The 16435-nt window shown below is 46.4% G+C and overlaps 1 pseudogene; it reads right to left on the reverse strand.

Moving 5' to 3' along the window:
* Positions 1–3730: 3730 nt before the first annotated feature.
* Positions 3731–11607, reverse strand: LOC147711257 (E3 SUMO-protein ligase KIAA1586-like; annotated as a pseudogene).
* Positions 11608–16435: the final 4828 nt, after the last annotated feature.

Here is a 16435-nt window from a genome sequence, read left to right on the forward strand (position 1 = left end):
CCCCTGCGATGTGCTCAAGTGATGCATTTGCTGGGAGCCCCCATATTACAAATTGCTGGGCTTTTACCGTGGTCATTGAAAAGGTATGGTACTCCATTTTCTGTTCTGGAAGTATGGTAGTCACACTCCTGTAGTCATCTTCGGTGGTGAGCATAATCTTGGCGTGGTCTTGCCAGGGCTTGATTGTGTAGGCAAAGTTGCAATGTTCATCCAGTAGTTCCACAAGGTCTTTGTGAGTGGCTAAGTTCTTTAGGATGATGGGGGGAGATCCGTACTCTTTTTTTTAGGACCTGAAGAGGTCCCTGGTTCAGCTGCCCCGTGGTCCTGAGGGTTGGCGTCACAGTCCTGGGTATGTTGGAGAACATGATAGCGGTTTGAGGTTGCAACTGTGGGGCTAGTGAGAGGTGCGCGGGCAAGCTTTGCGTGTTTTTCCGGTGAGCTTGGAATGGAGTCGCGCCCCTTTCTTTTTGAGTGTAAGCGCCATTCCGTGTCGTCTCCGGTGTTGCTGGGTTGAGCACCGGCATCTGCATCCATGGTTGATGCTGCTTGGTGGGGGGGGCTGTGGGTTGCCTTGGGCAGACATAGTGTAGCAGCTATGGGGCTTCTACGGATATAGTATCACTCAGCTTTTGCTGAGAAAAAACCTGAAAATCACAAACAGCTTGCCAGGGGAGTCGCAAGGTCCAGAGTATCACAAAGTCAATTGATGCAAAACGACAGAATCAGCTGATGTAAGATCACAAATGCAAAACAATGCAAGAGAATAGCACAGCGTTTAGCAGGTCAGAAGCGCAGGAAGCAAATGATGCAAAACCACAAATTCAGTTAATGCAAGATCACAAATGCAAGCGATGCTATAGAATATGACGGTTTTTACCAGATCAAAAAGCACAGAATCAAATCACCAGTGCAATTGAAGCAGGTACTCACTGTTTTGCTGACCCCCGGTAATCCAGCGGTGACTCACAGGAAGGCTGCATGCCCCGAACGGGCCACGGCAGGAGCAGTCAGTCCAGGAGGACGGGTCTGAGGGAGGGTCTGGGGAAGCCCTTGGGATTCTCAGGCAGTCAGCCTGTCCCTCTCTATGGTGCGCAGCCTGGCCCCGGTCAAGCCAGGGAGATGCAGGCCCAGCACCCAAGAGGAGTAAGCTGGGTAGTGAGGCTAGCCCTTCTCCTTCCCCTCCTTGGTGCGCAGCCTGGCCCCGGTCAAGCCAGGGAGATGCAGGCCCAGCACCCAAGAGGAGTAAGCTGGGTAGTGAGGCTAGCCCTTCTCCTTCCCCTCCTTGGTGCGCAGCCTGGCCCCGGTCAAGCCAGGGAACGCAGGCCCAGCACCTTAGAGGAGTGGGGAGAGAGGCGTGGTGCGAGCGAGGGAGGAGCGAGGGAGGGAGGGAGAGAGGGAGAGCGCTAATCAGGTGCTCCCATCACGATCTCCTGAGCCTCCTTGATAATCTGTCTGATCGTCTGTCAATGCTGTACGCAAATCAAGAGGGCTTCTCCCTCATGCTCATTCCTCTTATTCTTTACCCTGGGGGAGGCTGCCTACGCCCATCGGTGACGCAATAAGAGTTCACCCTACCTCCTCATGTTTCCTGTTGACCACTCCCCTGTGCCTCTTTCTAGCCGCCTCTCGCACTAAATGCCACTAAACGCCCCCCTCCCTTAGACGCGGGGGGGCCTCTCGTTCTAAGGGTGGACTTTTGAGACTCTTTAGTAATTGGGCCCATAACTTGATCTTGCTTTGACAATGATCTTTTATGTTTATGTCTCTCTCTGTATCGGCTGGCTTCACAGCTTTCTGCTCTTTCACAAGGAGCGTACCGGAACATTAAGTAGTTTTGTTCAGTGCCAGTAACTCCTGTGGCAGTGTCTGCTTTTTGGGATCAAAAACTAATTTTCCTTTTGCCAATGTTTGTTATAATGGTGAGGGCCTGGCAGCTCCCATACCTGTAAGGTTTTACAAAAACCATGCATAAACAATTCCCACATGGACAAATATAAAAAGCCGACCCCCAATTTCAGACCTACTGGCTTTGCCAATGCTTGTTTATTTTTTATTTTTTTACCCATAACCTTATTGAAACTTGTTACACTGATTTTCCCTTATGAATATTTTTGAAAAATACTAGTAGGCATCAACACATGTTACTAAATGATGCTACAAAGAAATGATACTCGACATTTTACAGCACAGCTAAATGTATTTTTCCTGCTTTAATTTTTCTATGAACATTTCATTTTGAAAAGAATCAATCTTCTTTCAAGCTTATCCAAATATTTGCATCAGAAAGCATTCTTGGAGCACTAAAAATAGCCTCATATTGCTAAACTTTGAAAACGTATGTACACATTTTTATAATGGAACCACTGCCAGTAGTGCAGTCAGAGCTTACAACATTTACTTAAAGCACTCACCCTAATAATAAAGGCTTTCGATTAATGAACCATAAATACAAGTTTGAACAGCATTACTATATGAACAAATATATTACCTTAACTGCAGCAGTGACCTTCCCTGATCCATAATGTGGTTCTGCAAACTGGCAGCCAAAGGTATGTGCTGCAGTGGGTTGGGCCAACTTGTCCCAAGGGCAACATACACATGAAAACTAGTTGCCTTTGATCCCAAACAATACGTCCTGGGCGTCAGGCTAAGGGAATTCCACATCCCTGATGCAGCATGGCAAAGACAGTAAAAGTGGCAGCCCCAGGCATTCTGTTTGGTCAAAAAGTGAGAACTAATGCACAGCGTGAAGGGACGATAGTTTACGAAGTGAGCTTGAAAAGGCTGAAGTGACAGCCCATGAATGACGTGGGGAAGAACACGCTGGGCTTCTAAGTACAGCGCCCAACCATACTTTATATGTTCAGCTCTATTCACCACTACCGGCGCTACCTTGCTTAATACAATCAGTGGTCGAAGTGGGGACAGAAAAGTAGGGGAACTGTGGGCGGAGACTCAGGGGGTGGGAATAAGCAGAGGATTGGATTAGTGGGCGGAGTTGGAGGTGTGGCTAAAAATAGCAAAACATACCAATTTTTAGTGCATTTGAAATTTCACTGACCAGTTACAGCTTATAACGTTATTTACTTCAAACAATCGATACACATGTTTATTAGAGGTTTAATATACAAGTTGTTCATATTTAATTCATTTACAATGTGGGACATTTTTCCAATCACAGAATATTCCAAATACACTTATAAGTGGAATCATAAGCCATTTGTCTCAGAGCCATGCAGTTTCTTTCATTGGCAATTCTCCTCCCTTTTTCTAACCATTTCTGAACATAAAATTCAGGTTTAAATTCTATGACAGGAGGCCCCACAATTTTTATGAACATTATAGAAGACAGACGATTGATTGATATTTTGTTCCGCAGTGGTGTGAGCACATCATTCATTACACTAAAGCCCCATTCACATTCAGCAGTTGAGGTACAAAAGGTGTTTATAATGTGCACTAATGGTTTCAGGCTTTCAGGGATGCAATTTTTATTTTGTTTGTACTCTCTGAAACCAAGGATGTACTGCCTAGTATCAAATACATGCAACCTGCTACAAAGGTTTTGTAATTCTCCCTCACCGTATAAGATGTCTACTGGATCTGGCCAATAAACTGGTTGTAGGAGTTTCATTCTGTGTACTAACTGTTTGTATTCGATTTGGTCATTGTTTGTGGTTGTGCATCTCAAAACATTTGATGCATTAGACATGTCATCCTTTTTCGCAGGTTATTTGCGAACCTCCAAAAGAACTGTAATGCTAACACAGCCTTTGTTCTGTTGCAGTCCTGCACCATCAAACTGCATCCATTCAGCAGCATTTAATGCAGTTGTAGCAAAGTGCCCAGGTGCATCAGCCATTGATTTAAACACTAAAAACTGCATCATTATTGAACAATCAGCTTCATATATGGTCCTATCACGCCGCTGCAGCCTTCTGGATAGGTCACCCAATTCTGTGAGAGCATCATATATTATGCCCATATTTTCAACAAACACCAGGGAGGTTAATAAACGGTTTAAACAAGCATATTTCCTCAGCTCAATGTCACTCCTTGTTGAGTCTTTGGAAGATTCCATGAAATGTTTACTAAGTTCGCTGTAGTTATTCCAAACAGCTCTCACAGATCTTTCACTTGAGGACACGCAACGTACATCTAGCACCGTTCCAATTGCCAGAAGTCTTACTTCTCCCTCCAGAGCACATTCCCCAAGCTCTCTCTGATTTTTCGGAGAGGCATGGTAGGTGGTATAAAGTTTATCAAAAAAAGCTTTGAGCTGATTAATGCCTGTGACTTCTTTACAAACATCACCCACAGCAAGCTCCAGCTTGTGGTTAGCACAGTGCCATACACTCAACTGTGGATATTTCAGTTTCAGAAGAGTTTCCCCACCGGATTTCCTACCTATCATGTTGAAAGCCCCATCTGTTACAAGCTGAACCAAATGCATTTTTAAATACTCATCAGTAAAACCATGTCTCTGTAAGCATGCAAGTAAGGTATCTAAGATTACATCTGCTGCTGTGCTTGGCAGCTCAAAAAGGTCAGTGGCTCATCGTGTTTATCAATACATGCTCTTACACTGACCAACGACCCCGCCACCGCCAGAGCCAACCTGCACGAAGGGATGAAAGAGGTAGCCGAGTGGATGACGATGAGCCGCCTGAAACTGAACTCAGACAAGACGGAGGTCCTCATCCTGGGCTCCTCGCCCTCCGCCTGGGACGACTCCTGGTGGCCCCCCGCCCTGGGCGCCGCACCCAAACCGACGAACCACGCACGCAACCTGGGCTTCATCCTGGACTCCTCCCTCTCCATGTCCAGGCAAGTCAACGTCGTCTCCTCGTCGTGCTTCAACATCCTGCGCATGCTTCCGAAGATCTTCTGGTGGATCCCCACGGAGACCAGGAAGACCGTCACCCAGGCCCTCGTCACCAGCAGACTGGACTACGGCAACGCACTCTACGCCGGAACCACCGCCAAGATCCAGAAGAGACTCCAGCGCATCCAGAACGCCTCAGCCAGACTCATCCTCGACATCCCACGACACAGCCACATCTCCGGACACCTAAGAGACCTGCACTGGCTCCCGGTCAACAAGAGAATCACCTTCCGTCTCCTTACCTACGCACACAAAGCTCTCCACGATCAAGGCCCGAGCTACCTCAACAACCGCATCAACTTCTACGCTCCCAAACGCCACCTCCGATCTGCCAGCCACGCCCTCGCCGCCGTCCCACACATCCGTAGAGCCACCACAGGAGGAAGGTCCTTCTCCTACCTGGCCGCCAAGACCTGGAACTCCCTCCCGGCCGACCTGCGCCTGACCCACGACCACCTCTCCTTCAGGAAGAAGCTCAAGACCTGGCTGTTCGAGCAGTAGCGGCACCCCCCCCCCCTTCCCCCCCCCCCCCCAAGCGCCTTGAGACCCTACGGGTAGGTAGTGCGCTCTATAAATGTCTTTGATTGATTGATTGATACACAGATAATTAGTGTGGTCAATTTACTAACTGTGGTAGATTCATCTATCATGAGGCTTATTTTTGATTAATTCAGCAAGATACAATCAATCAGTCTTGACCTCATTGTATCAGCAACATGGTCTATTATGTCAGCACAGCTTTGATCTGAATGCAAGACTCTGCCCAAGTCTGCACAATTCATCTTTTGAACATCAATATCCAACGGCATATCAGAAAAAGGGTGCTCATGTTTGCCTATTTTGTATGCAGTTCTGAATACACGGCATGTCTCTACCTGTACTTTCATTTGCATTTTGAAATTGAACTGTGGAATACTTTCACTGGCCCTCTGCTCTATAATAGCTAGTGGCTTAAGATGACAGGAGCTATTCTTATGACGAAATATTTTTTTTCGCAGAGAAATTTGCTGCTCATCTTTTGAAGGGCCATATAGAATGGTCAAGCAATCTCCCCATTCCATGGGAAAATGCACACCTTGACTTAATTCTGTTTTAAGATTTACCTTCCTGCACACTTTATATCCAAGCTTACCTTTGGAAAATAAGAACCATGGATACTCTGTACGTTTCATTTCAAGTTGTTCAGTAGACCAGCAGGCTGGGTGATCAATTTGATCCATACTCTCCACCACATTTCCTTGGAGGAGGATGTCTGTCGTTAGTGCCACAGCTATCTATCAATACTTTCTCTTCAGAATCTACTCTTCTCGGGCATCCTGACACTTTCCCTTGTTTGCCTTTCAAAACCCTGATTTGCATTTGCCATTGGTCCTTCCGATATGCAGCCTGGGGACTTCTGTGTTTCGCGAGATGTGGCTGAAGCATTTTTCTTCTGCAGCCACTGAAGCATCTGCATAAATAATTGTGGAAATGCATACATTTTAAAAGAAGCACTGTACCAAAACTCATGATTTATTTTAAATGCTGGCTGTCGGTACAAATTGGGATTTCCCACAAGACAATTTAAGAAAGAGTCCATGTCATTTTTTAATCCCACGGTAAGAACTATATTGAATATTAGCCGTTTGACAATGAAAACCAAGGTGTAAATTAAAATGTGTCAGCCCACACTTAAGGCATTTACTTGAAAAATATTTTTACATGCATTTATGCAATGGAATAATGGGGGAATTAAATGCTACATTGTTTGTATCAATGAGCAGGTCCCAATAAATGTGAGGGAGTACATTGGATTGTCTCAGAACCTGGCTGAGGGTCTTTACCTCTTTAAAACTTGATGTTGAATTGAAGATAGTCGAATACTGCGAAGCTTCTGGGTAAGCAGCAATTTATGTGGCAGGCGGAAGAGATTTAGGAAGCACCCCTACTTCCGAGATTCTGTGACAACTGTGCTTTGCGGCCTATGCAGTGACACTGATTTGCCTCCGATCTAGCAGTAAACCTGATCCCTCTCTGGCCTTGCAGTACTGTGGTTTGATGATGACCTGTCTTTCTGGTTTAAGAACAGAAACACCCTGCTCCTGTTTCTGGTGAGTGTCTGCAACCGCACAATCTGAGAAATCTTTCAAATAAAGAAGGGAATGGTGAATAAAAGTTCACATGAATTTGCTAGAAAATACTGATCATTTTGCACTGGTATCTGCAGAATGGGAATTGCTCAATTTTAAATTGTTCCATAACTAAATTCAGGCACAAACAAAAACTGCAAGACGCAAGTAAATCCTGATTTAAAGACCACTATTCTAACTATTGAGCTTTGCTGCCCGTTCCTGCACCCTCCAATAAAACAGGGACTACTTGAATGGCCAAGTAAATCCCCTAGATGTCATACTGCAGTACACATCTTATAGCAGCTGGGACACCAGACATGGAACATAATAAGTTGATAAGTTCTGGCATAAAAGATTTTAGTTAGCCGAGGCAGTGTGTGCCCACTAGTTACATTTAATTAACACTTTTACCTCATTGTCAGTGTTTTCTGTGCTGGGAGCACTGTTGACTACGTCATTCTGTAACACTCAAGACAAGCAGAGTTGTAGTCCTATGCACAAGGCCAGCATTAGATGTTCAAACATGAATGGTAAAATATCCTAGTTTGCAGTTTTCCACATAATTATAGCTTTGTCGTATTTTCCACATGATACATCTGCCACATAATCTGATGGTTTTATCCCAAAAATTGTTTGTAGCTCAAACGGATCAAAAGTTACTAAACAACGTGAATTATGTTGCTGTGGAGTGCAAGGCCGTGTGCAAAGGTTGACTGGTCACCTTTCTCACCGCTGCATTGGCATGTTACACGGGGATTAATGAGGTGAAAGCTTTCCAGAGACTGTTAGTATGTGTAAAAATGTCAATTTAATAAAGTTTTCGAAAATGTACTATATAGCCCTGCAGTCTTGTTTTGCTTAATAATTTAGTCAACCCTGCAACATTATGTTGTCCTCCATTGCTGCATAATTGCAGTGGGTCCAAAGCAGGTAGCACATGCTAAAAGTGATTGTGTATGAAGCAGAGATACAATGAAGTTTGTGAGCTTAGGGACATATTTATGGGAATGGTGGTGCAGGGCAACACAGCATGTTACTTTGCTGCACTACCCTGTATCACAGAGAAAGGGCAAGAATGCACGGTATGTATCCAATATGGTGCATTCCTGTATTTTCCCCCTGTGCTGTAGCCATTTCGGCAGCGTAGCGTCAACGCAGGCACACTTGCCCCATAGTTCAAGGGTGCCTCCTTTGCATGCAGGGTTGTTTTTATGCAGGAAGTGGCACCTTCCTGTACTAAAACAATATTGAGAGGCTTTTTCCTCTTTCTATGTGTGCTGCAGAATAAAGCACACTTTGAAAGATAAAGAAACAAGGTGAAATAAAGATATGTCTCCTAGTCATGCCTCCCCTGGGGCAGCCCAGGATTTTGACTTTGCCTCCTGCTTTGTTTCATTTTCAAAAGTAAGCAGCCCTCCATATAACTACAATCAGCAATTATGCAAGGAAAGCATCCACATATTGATAATTTGTGACTAGAACTAAGCTGGACATTACTTGGAGATAGACAGTGCTATTTAAATCATGACTAAGTGATGTTTTTGGTTATGGCTGTTAGCGGCACTATTATAGAATCACTGCATTTCTTCCATATTGCCCACATCACTTAAAGAATATCAGTGGTAAATCTAAGCCACAGCTTCTAGCAGCAAAGTGGCTTAAAGTTTAATGCAGTATTTCTAGGTGGAAAGAGTAAAATCACTGATCCGGCAATATGGTAATAGGGCGGATAGAGTGCAGCATTCTTTTATTCTGTCATGCTCCGTTGTTTCAGTGAAGCAGAATTTCATCTATTTGTCCCACTCTGTTAACTGAAGTCCCCCGAAGATAGACGCGCAAACAACCTCGGACTCCATTATGGTTGCTGTTGCAGTCCAGTTACTTAGCTGTAATCTACCATGTCCTGAAGGGAGGAGGTGCAGATCTCCAGTAACTAGTAAGCAGCAGGAATGGAGGATGGGACACAAGCAGAGCAGTGCACTATCCGTATACTAATATGGTAACTAAGCATGTCTAATTTTTTATCCGACAGTACAAAGCACAAATCATCCTGGGAATTGTAGTGTCGCTTTTGCCATTTTACTTATGGGTCTACACAAAACAGTAAGATTTGAGATTAGTGATAAATTGTTACTGGTTGAAAGTCACCCTCATCACATTGTGCTAGTAAGGCAACTCTTACACTGAACTGAGATAAGGAATGCTTCAGCAGCCAGAAGGTAGTGTATTGTGCAGGAACAACAGCATCATGGATGTTGTGGAGAACTACAAAAGCCAGTAAGGGGGAGAGCTACAGGATTCCAAGGAAATGGGTAAAGCATTTCAAAGACCTAAAAGGAGGGAGAAAGTGATACAAGATACTGAAATAGTGGAGAGATTACAGGAGGATCATTGTAGAAGTTAATGCTGCTGCAGGTGCCCAGGGGGAGGGATCACGCAGGAAACTGAAAGGAGAGAGTGTTGCAAGTGCCTAAAAGAGTGGTGCAGGAATTCGAAGAGCGAGACATTGGTCAAGATCCCTGTATTGAAGTAAAATAAGAATGAGAAATATGAATGTACATGCATCAGGAGAGTTAGAGTGAGCTCTCTAAGTTTCATAAGGGATGGAATTGATGTTACTAATTTACTAAATAAAAGAACGTATAGTGCTACAGGAGCCTGTAGATAGGGATAATAGCAGAATTAGAGTGATGTGATTGCTTCTTGTCACCGACACACTACTTTTCAGCTCATGGGCTTTACTTTGACATATCAGTGCATTCTGGGGTTGTAGTCATTGTTGATTTCAATTGAGCCAATTGGTCAAACACACCTGATAACAATGACATGTAAAAAGCAAAATGTATGAATGGAAAAGAGGTGTCCCGGTAACATGGAATCTGGTCATCTTAAACAGATTCCTAGAGAAACTGAGGAGCTGAACCTTTATCTATTAGAAGTTTGTGTAGCTGCACGAGCCTTTAGGGAAATCCCTATAGTGTCCCAGCGTGAGAATCCCTTACTGTTTCTCATGTTGCCCAACATTCGAGAGCCCCATAGTGGGGTCATTTTGGTGATCCTCCCCTTCCAACCCAGAGCCGCTGTTGCTGTATGCCACAGTTGCACTGTTAGTCTAGTGGGCCCCAGTAAGGCGCAAATTTTACGGTGGACGTATAATGGACCCAGAAGGCTGTTTGTGCCTAATTGAGCCCTGTCAGACTGGAACGCTGGTTCGGTTTGTGATGCGTGAATCCACTGGTTGATGGGCTTACGGTGTGCTGCCCAATAGTACAGCTTTAAGTTAGGTAAAGCGATACCACCATCGTACCAGCCTCTGTGCAGCTTGGATTGCACTATGCGTGCAGGGAGGTTTCCCCATAAGAGGTTAGAAACCAACGCTGCCACCTTCTGGAAAAACCTAGGGGCCACCGGGTAGGGTGTATTTTCAAGGACATACAAAAATCGTGGCAGTGCCATCATTTTGTAGAGTGCAGCTCTCCCCAAGAGTGTTAGTGGGAGACCCGACCAGAATGCAACATCTTGTTTAAGTCTATCCAGGTGTGGCTTCAGGTTCTTTTCCATAAATTCTGTTGGATCCCTAGTGACCTGAATGCCCAGGTATTTAAACGACGAGCCCGCTATCGCTAGGGGGCACGCCGCACCACGGGTTGGGGCCTGTCCCTGCAAAACATACAGCTCTGACTTATTCCAATTCAACGTATAGCCGGAAATTCTGCAGTGCGTGTCACAGATGTGCAATAAAGCCGGTACCCCTCTTTCGGGGTTTGTTAGATAAAGCAACATATCGTCTGCATATAAAGACAGCCGGTCTTCCCACCCTTCACTCCAGGATATGCCCTTGAGGAGAGGCGAGGTCCTTATGAGAGTAGCGAGAGGTTCTAAGGAAATAGCGAACAGTAGGGGCGATAGGGGACAACCTTGCCTCGTGCCCCTCCCCAGTGGGAATGTGCGCGAGATATGTCCGTTAGCTACCACATGGGCCACCGGGTTAGTGTATAGTAGTCTGACCCACGCGATAAAGCGGGGCCCGAATCCCAAACGCTTCAGGGCCTCAAATAGATACGCCCATTCCACGAGGTCAAATGCCATCTTAGCGTCAAGAACCAATATTGCCGCTTGTGTGCGGATAGAATCTGCTCTAGCCAGCACGCCGTGCAGCCTGCGCAGATTCAACGCTGTATTTCTATGTGGCATAAATCCGGACTGATCCGGGTGTATAATTACCGGTAGATGGGGCAGGATTCTGGTTGCTAGGAGTTTGGCCAGAATTTTAACTTCGGCATTCAGCAGGGAGATGGGACGATAAGAGGAGCATTCATCAGGTGGTTTACCTGGTTTAGGAATGGTTACTATGGTTGCCGCACGCTGGTCCGGCGGAAGGGAACCCTTCTCTAGACATTCCTTTAACAACCCCAGCAGATGTTCACTGAGGGTCTCAGGCACTGCTTGGTACCATTCAATGGGTATACCATTGGGTCCCATTGCTTCACCCGGGTTTAGTGCCCGAATCGCCTGCTGGATTTCATCGGCGGTGATGTCCGCTTCCAGCTCACTCGATGCTTCCGGTGATAATGTTTGGACCTCGATTGGAGCTAATATTTCTCTGGCCATCTCGGGTGTAATCACATGTTTCGGGGTGTACACCCGTTCAAAGTAGGACGCGAGTAGTTCAGTGATACGTCCTGGTTCTGTGTGCACCGCCCCTTGGTCATCCTACAAGCTTTGGATCCCCCTAGAATTACCTTCCCGTTTATCAAGCCACACCAACATTCTCCCAGCCTTTTCACCCACCTCGTAAATTCTATTTTTTTAGTGTTGGTTATGTGCCCTCTTACTTGGATGCGCAGGTGATCGTTATGTGATTGTTGTTGAATGGCAAGTGCGTGTAGCGTTGATGGAGAGGGGTGTTATTCATGAGCTGTGGTCCGTTCCTGTAAAGCCACTTCCAGATTAACTAGCTCTTGGGACTGTTGTCTTTTATGAACCGTGATGGAGTTAATGGCTTGTCCCCTTAAGACCGTTTTATAAGCTTACCATAGTATCTCGGGGGAACGCACTGAGTGTATGTTTTCTTGGAAATATTGTGTTGTTGTTTTTTTAAGAGCCTTGCGAACCTGGGGAACCCTAAAGTAGGTAGCGTGAATGGGGTATATGTGTTTGCGCGATCGTACCTGAGAGGAAAGCGTCAGTGTAAGTGGCGAGTGGTCCGAGATCCCTCGAGGGTGGATTGCCATTGTGTCTATATGTTGGAGACCGTCTCCCAGTGTCAGGAAGTGGTCGATGCGAGAGAGACTGCCGTGCACAGCGGAGTGAAAAGTGTACTGCTTCGTACCGGGGTGGAGATATCTCCAGATGTCAGTCAGTCCCATGGCTGTTACAAACCGCTGGAGGTAGGGGACCCCACCCGTGTGAGCCGGTGTGGGGAATCTATCGAGTTGTGTGTCCAGAACTGCGTTGAAGTCCCCCCCCCCCCCCTAGGATGATCTCACCCTCGGGGAGAGTCAGAAGGAAGTCACCTAGTTTTGGGAGGTGATACGAGTGCAATGCCGGTGGGATATATACTGAAACCAAATTGAAAAGTTTTCCCTCCCATTGCCCCTGCAGGCCCGCAAAGCAGCCCTGGTCGTCAGTCTTAGTCTGTAAGGGGATGAAAAGTGCGTTTTTCTGCATCAGGATATAGGTCCCCCTGGAACCGGACGTGAACCCAGAGTGAACCATCATTTTATAGCCTTGTCTATCCAAGGCCTTGGTAGCCCCCCTATCAGATTAGTTTCCTGCAGTAGCTCTATGGTGGGTTTTTGCCTTTTGATTGCGGTCAGCACCAACCCCCGTTTAACCTTGTCCCCAAGCCCTCTAACATTCCAAGTCAGTAAATGCAAGGAAGGGCACTGCAACTCAGGGTCTACGTCACCCATTACAGAGATGGGAACGTTAGCCATTAGGTATTATGGGATCCATGGTGTATTGGCTAATAAGTGTATGGTGGCTACGCAAGTGCTTAGCAAAGGGCTGAGGGACCTCACGGGGGCATAAGATCATTGTCCATCCCACCCATCTTGTATTGACTCATACAGAAATCTAGGCATTGTCTTCGACCGTATACATACATTCCTAACCGTAACAGTGCAACCCCCCCAACCCCCCTCCCTGCTACCCTGCCTAACGGACTTTCAACTGCCCGCCCCCCCAACTGAGCAGAGTGCTTGACCCATCCCGCAACCAGAGTACTTGCGTGTAGGGGGAGAGCGTCTCCCCGAGCAGGCGGCATCCCTGCGTGCCGTTGGGGTGTTCATGCCAGTGTCCATATGCAGCTGTTAAACAGTGTGTAGACGATCAGCGGTTGCCCTGTCCACAAAAGTCAGAGTATGGGGTTCATTCTTCACCACCGGCCCCCGTAAAACCATGGGAAGGATAGCTTTCCGCCCCTCCTAGACCCGACGTCTGTGAGCCAGTCCTGCTGTCGCCTCTGCGATCCTGAGTAGACCTGTGTTGTCTCCGCTGCCCGTCCACAGTATGCCATCCCTCAAGCCAGTCCCGGGCCGCGTCTGGAGAGTCGAAAAAACACACTTTTTTGTCCGCCACTACTCGCAGCCGGGCCGGAAAATGCATCGAGTACGGCAGTTCCTTTTCCCTCAAGGTTCTTTTCACCTCCAGAAATGTTCTTCTTTTCCTAGAGACCTCTGTCGTGTAGTCTGGGAAGAAGGCAATTCTCGAGTTCTGAATTTGGATCGGTGGCGCTACCCTTGCTGCCTGCAAGATGGCGTCGCGGTCTCTGAAATTGAAAAGCCTTGCCAGTATTGGTCTAGGCGACCCTCCTGTCTTTGGTTTGCCCCCGGCACTCTGTGGGCCTGTTCCACCGAGAAAAAGTTCGAGAGGCCTTTGGGCTGGAGCCTGGTTTTGATTAGTTCTTCCACATAGAGGTCCATTGCACCCTTGTCTTCAGATTCCGGCACTCCTAAAATTCGAACGTTATTGCGCCGGGAGCGCCCTTCTTGGTCATCCAACTTTTCTCTGAGCAGTTTATCAGTTTGTATCCGTTACATCGCCGTTTGTAACTCAGACACATCTTCGACCAAGGATTTAGTGACAACCTCCACCTGTTTGACCCTTTCATTCATTTTCTGGAGGTCCGCCCGTATCAGGGTGACTTCCGTGGCTGTTGCTCCCACCGTTGCCTGCACCTGAGCCAGTGCCACCAGGACGTCCTCTAGTGTGGCCTTCTTTGCCCCTTCGGTTTCCGATGTTTTCCCCGCATTCTTGCGCTGATCTTGGGGAGGAGTTTGCCTCTAATAAGTGAATTTGTCCAGTTTGGCCTGAGTAGTGCTATTCCTGGGGCCTCTGTTGGACATGGCCTTGGTCTCGTGATCGTCGCAGACCAGTGTAAAAAGTCTGCGGTCGAACCAAGGAGGGCCGGTGCTTCATTATCTTGCCGTCGTGGGCGGCCGCGCTTATTAGTAGTAGACACCAGTGGTGCTGCCAAGACCACGGGTCTTTCTAGTTCTGCGGGTGGTTCCGCGGGGGTGGCTGCCGGAGGAACCCGGATCACAACGTGCAGCCAACGCCCAAGATGGCGGGTCTGGTTGTTTGAGTTTTGGCGTTGTCCGCTGCGCCTCCGGGCGTGGCTCCACGAATGCCCGCTGCCACCAGTCACCACGGGGCCCCGCTTGTATCAACGGGCCGCCGGAAGATGTCCACAGGCTGTCCTGGTAGTGCGTCTTGGACACCAGTACATCCGGCCAACCACTGCCGCCAAAAGTCTACTTCTGGTCGGTTTCAAATTATACGCAACTCCGCTGCCTCCAGGAGAGCGGTAGGCCCCACCTCACACCGATCTCTGCCAAGCGATGTCCCGCTGTTCCAGGGTCTTCGCTGCCTTGAAACTGGTCCGCCGCGTGCTGCACGGACTCTGGGTCCGATCCACCCCCTTAAGCACCTTGAAAATCAGGATAATTATGACGGATTTCAGTGGGAAGCCGCCTTGTCATGGGAGCCTCTCTAAGCTGCGGCCGCCATCGTTGGCTGCTAGCCACGCCCCCATATTTTTAAGTATCAATAATTTCTTTGCTATCCCCTATTTGGTTGTAATAAAATCGATCAAGGCATTCTAGTGTCCTCCCATATTTTATAACTGAAGTACAAGGTCAAACATACTAGTTCCTTCAAGTATCTCTTATCACTTGTACAAGATGCCCATTGATATACATTTTTAGCCCCCGTATTCTGATTAGTAAATTCGGTTACACGATCCAATTTTAGAAAATAGTTCTCAGCTCGTGTCTATATAATAATTTCTTTATTCGGTTTTTAACAATGCAAAACCATAAAAGTTATCACAATGTACATACGTATTTATATAAAAAAACAAAATTATTACTTTCAAAAACAATAATATGACCGAAATCCTGTGCATTTCTTGAGCGAGGTATAAGATAATAGGTCTCATCTGATTTTCGTTTTTTTTTTTTTTTTTCGGTGAGGTTATTCCTATGTCTCATAATGCACTTTAAGAAGTTAAGTACATGATAGCAGGTACGTTCAGAGTCCAACATCTGTAATGCTAACATGGCTGGGCGACACTGTCTGTAACCCCAGCCTTTTAATAAAGGAAATAGACAGATTTTTCTATGGGTGTGAAAATATTTGCAAAACAAAATTGTATGGATACATGACTGGTGAGACAAATCGTCACATGGGCAGAGGACCAAGTTTGAGTCCCAAGTGTTCTTTTCTGGAAAAGCCACTAGTCTGTGGAAAAGATTCAATCTGAATCTTGTCAGGAGCATCTTATCATATGTTGTCAGTTCTAATGTCAGATAAAGCTGGATTTTCGGGGTATGCTGTATCATGTTTGCATGGAACACAGATTTTTTGGTCGATAGCAAAGTCAGCCTCAGGGACTCTAGATGACAAAGCGCTATTTGTTTCAGGTCTTTCTTAGATATTTCAGTTAACTTTTCTGGGGTGGAATAATACTTATGTATACCCAGGTCGGAAAAAAAGTGTCTGATGTAGGAAAGCCATGCTATTTTATGTGCACAATCCAGTGCCATTGTGTCCTGTAAGATGTTTTTAGTCAGCAAATTTTTGTCCGACAGCCAGATGCGTCTCCAGAGTAACAGTGGCTGGATCTTTATCAGGTCTTCTATATATGGGATTCCCAGTTCCATATGAGAAGCATAGATGGAAGAGCCTTTTGGTGTGGATAAGAGGAATCTCATAAAAGTATTTTCTTCTATTTGCAATGAACCAGTGGCTGTGTGTCCCCAAATCCCTGCCCCATAAAGGGCGATGGCTTGGCATTTTGCAGCATAAATCTTTAACAGTTCGGCTGATGGTCTCTTTCCAAGTCTCTTTGAAAAGTTCATCAGTGCTACAATTGCTCTTTTGAACAGATGTCTCCTGGCTTCGACAGCAGCCTTTCAGTTTAGGCTTTCATCAA

The sequence above is a fragment of the Lissotriton vulgaris genome, chromosome 5, assembly GCF_964263255.1.
Source record: "Lissotriton vulgaris chromosome 5, aLisVul1.2, whole genome shotgun sequence".
NCBI classification, from domain to species: Eukaryota; Metazoa; Chordata; class Amphibia; order Caudata; family Salamandridae; genus Lissotriton; species Lissotriton vulgaris.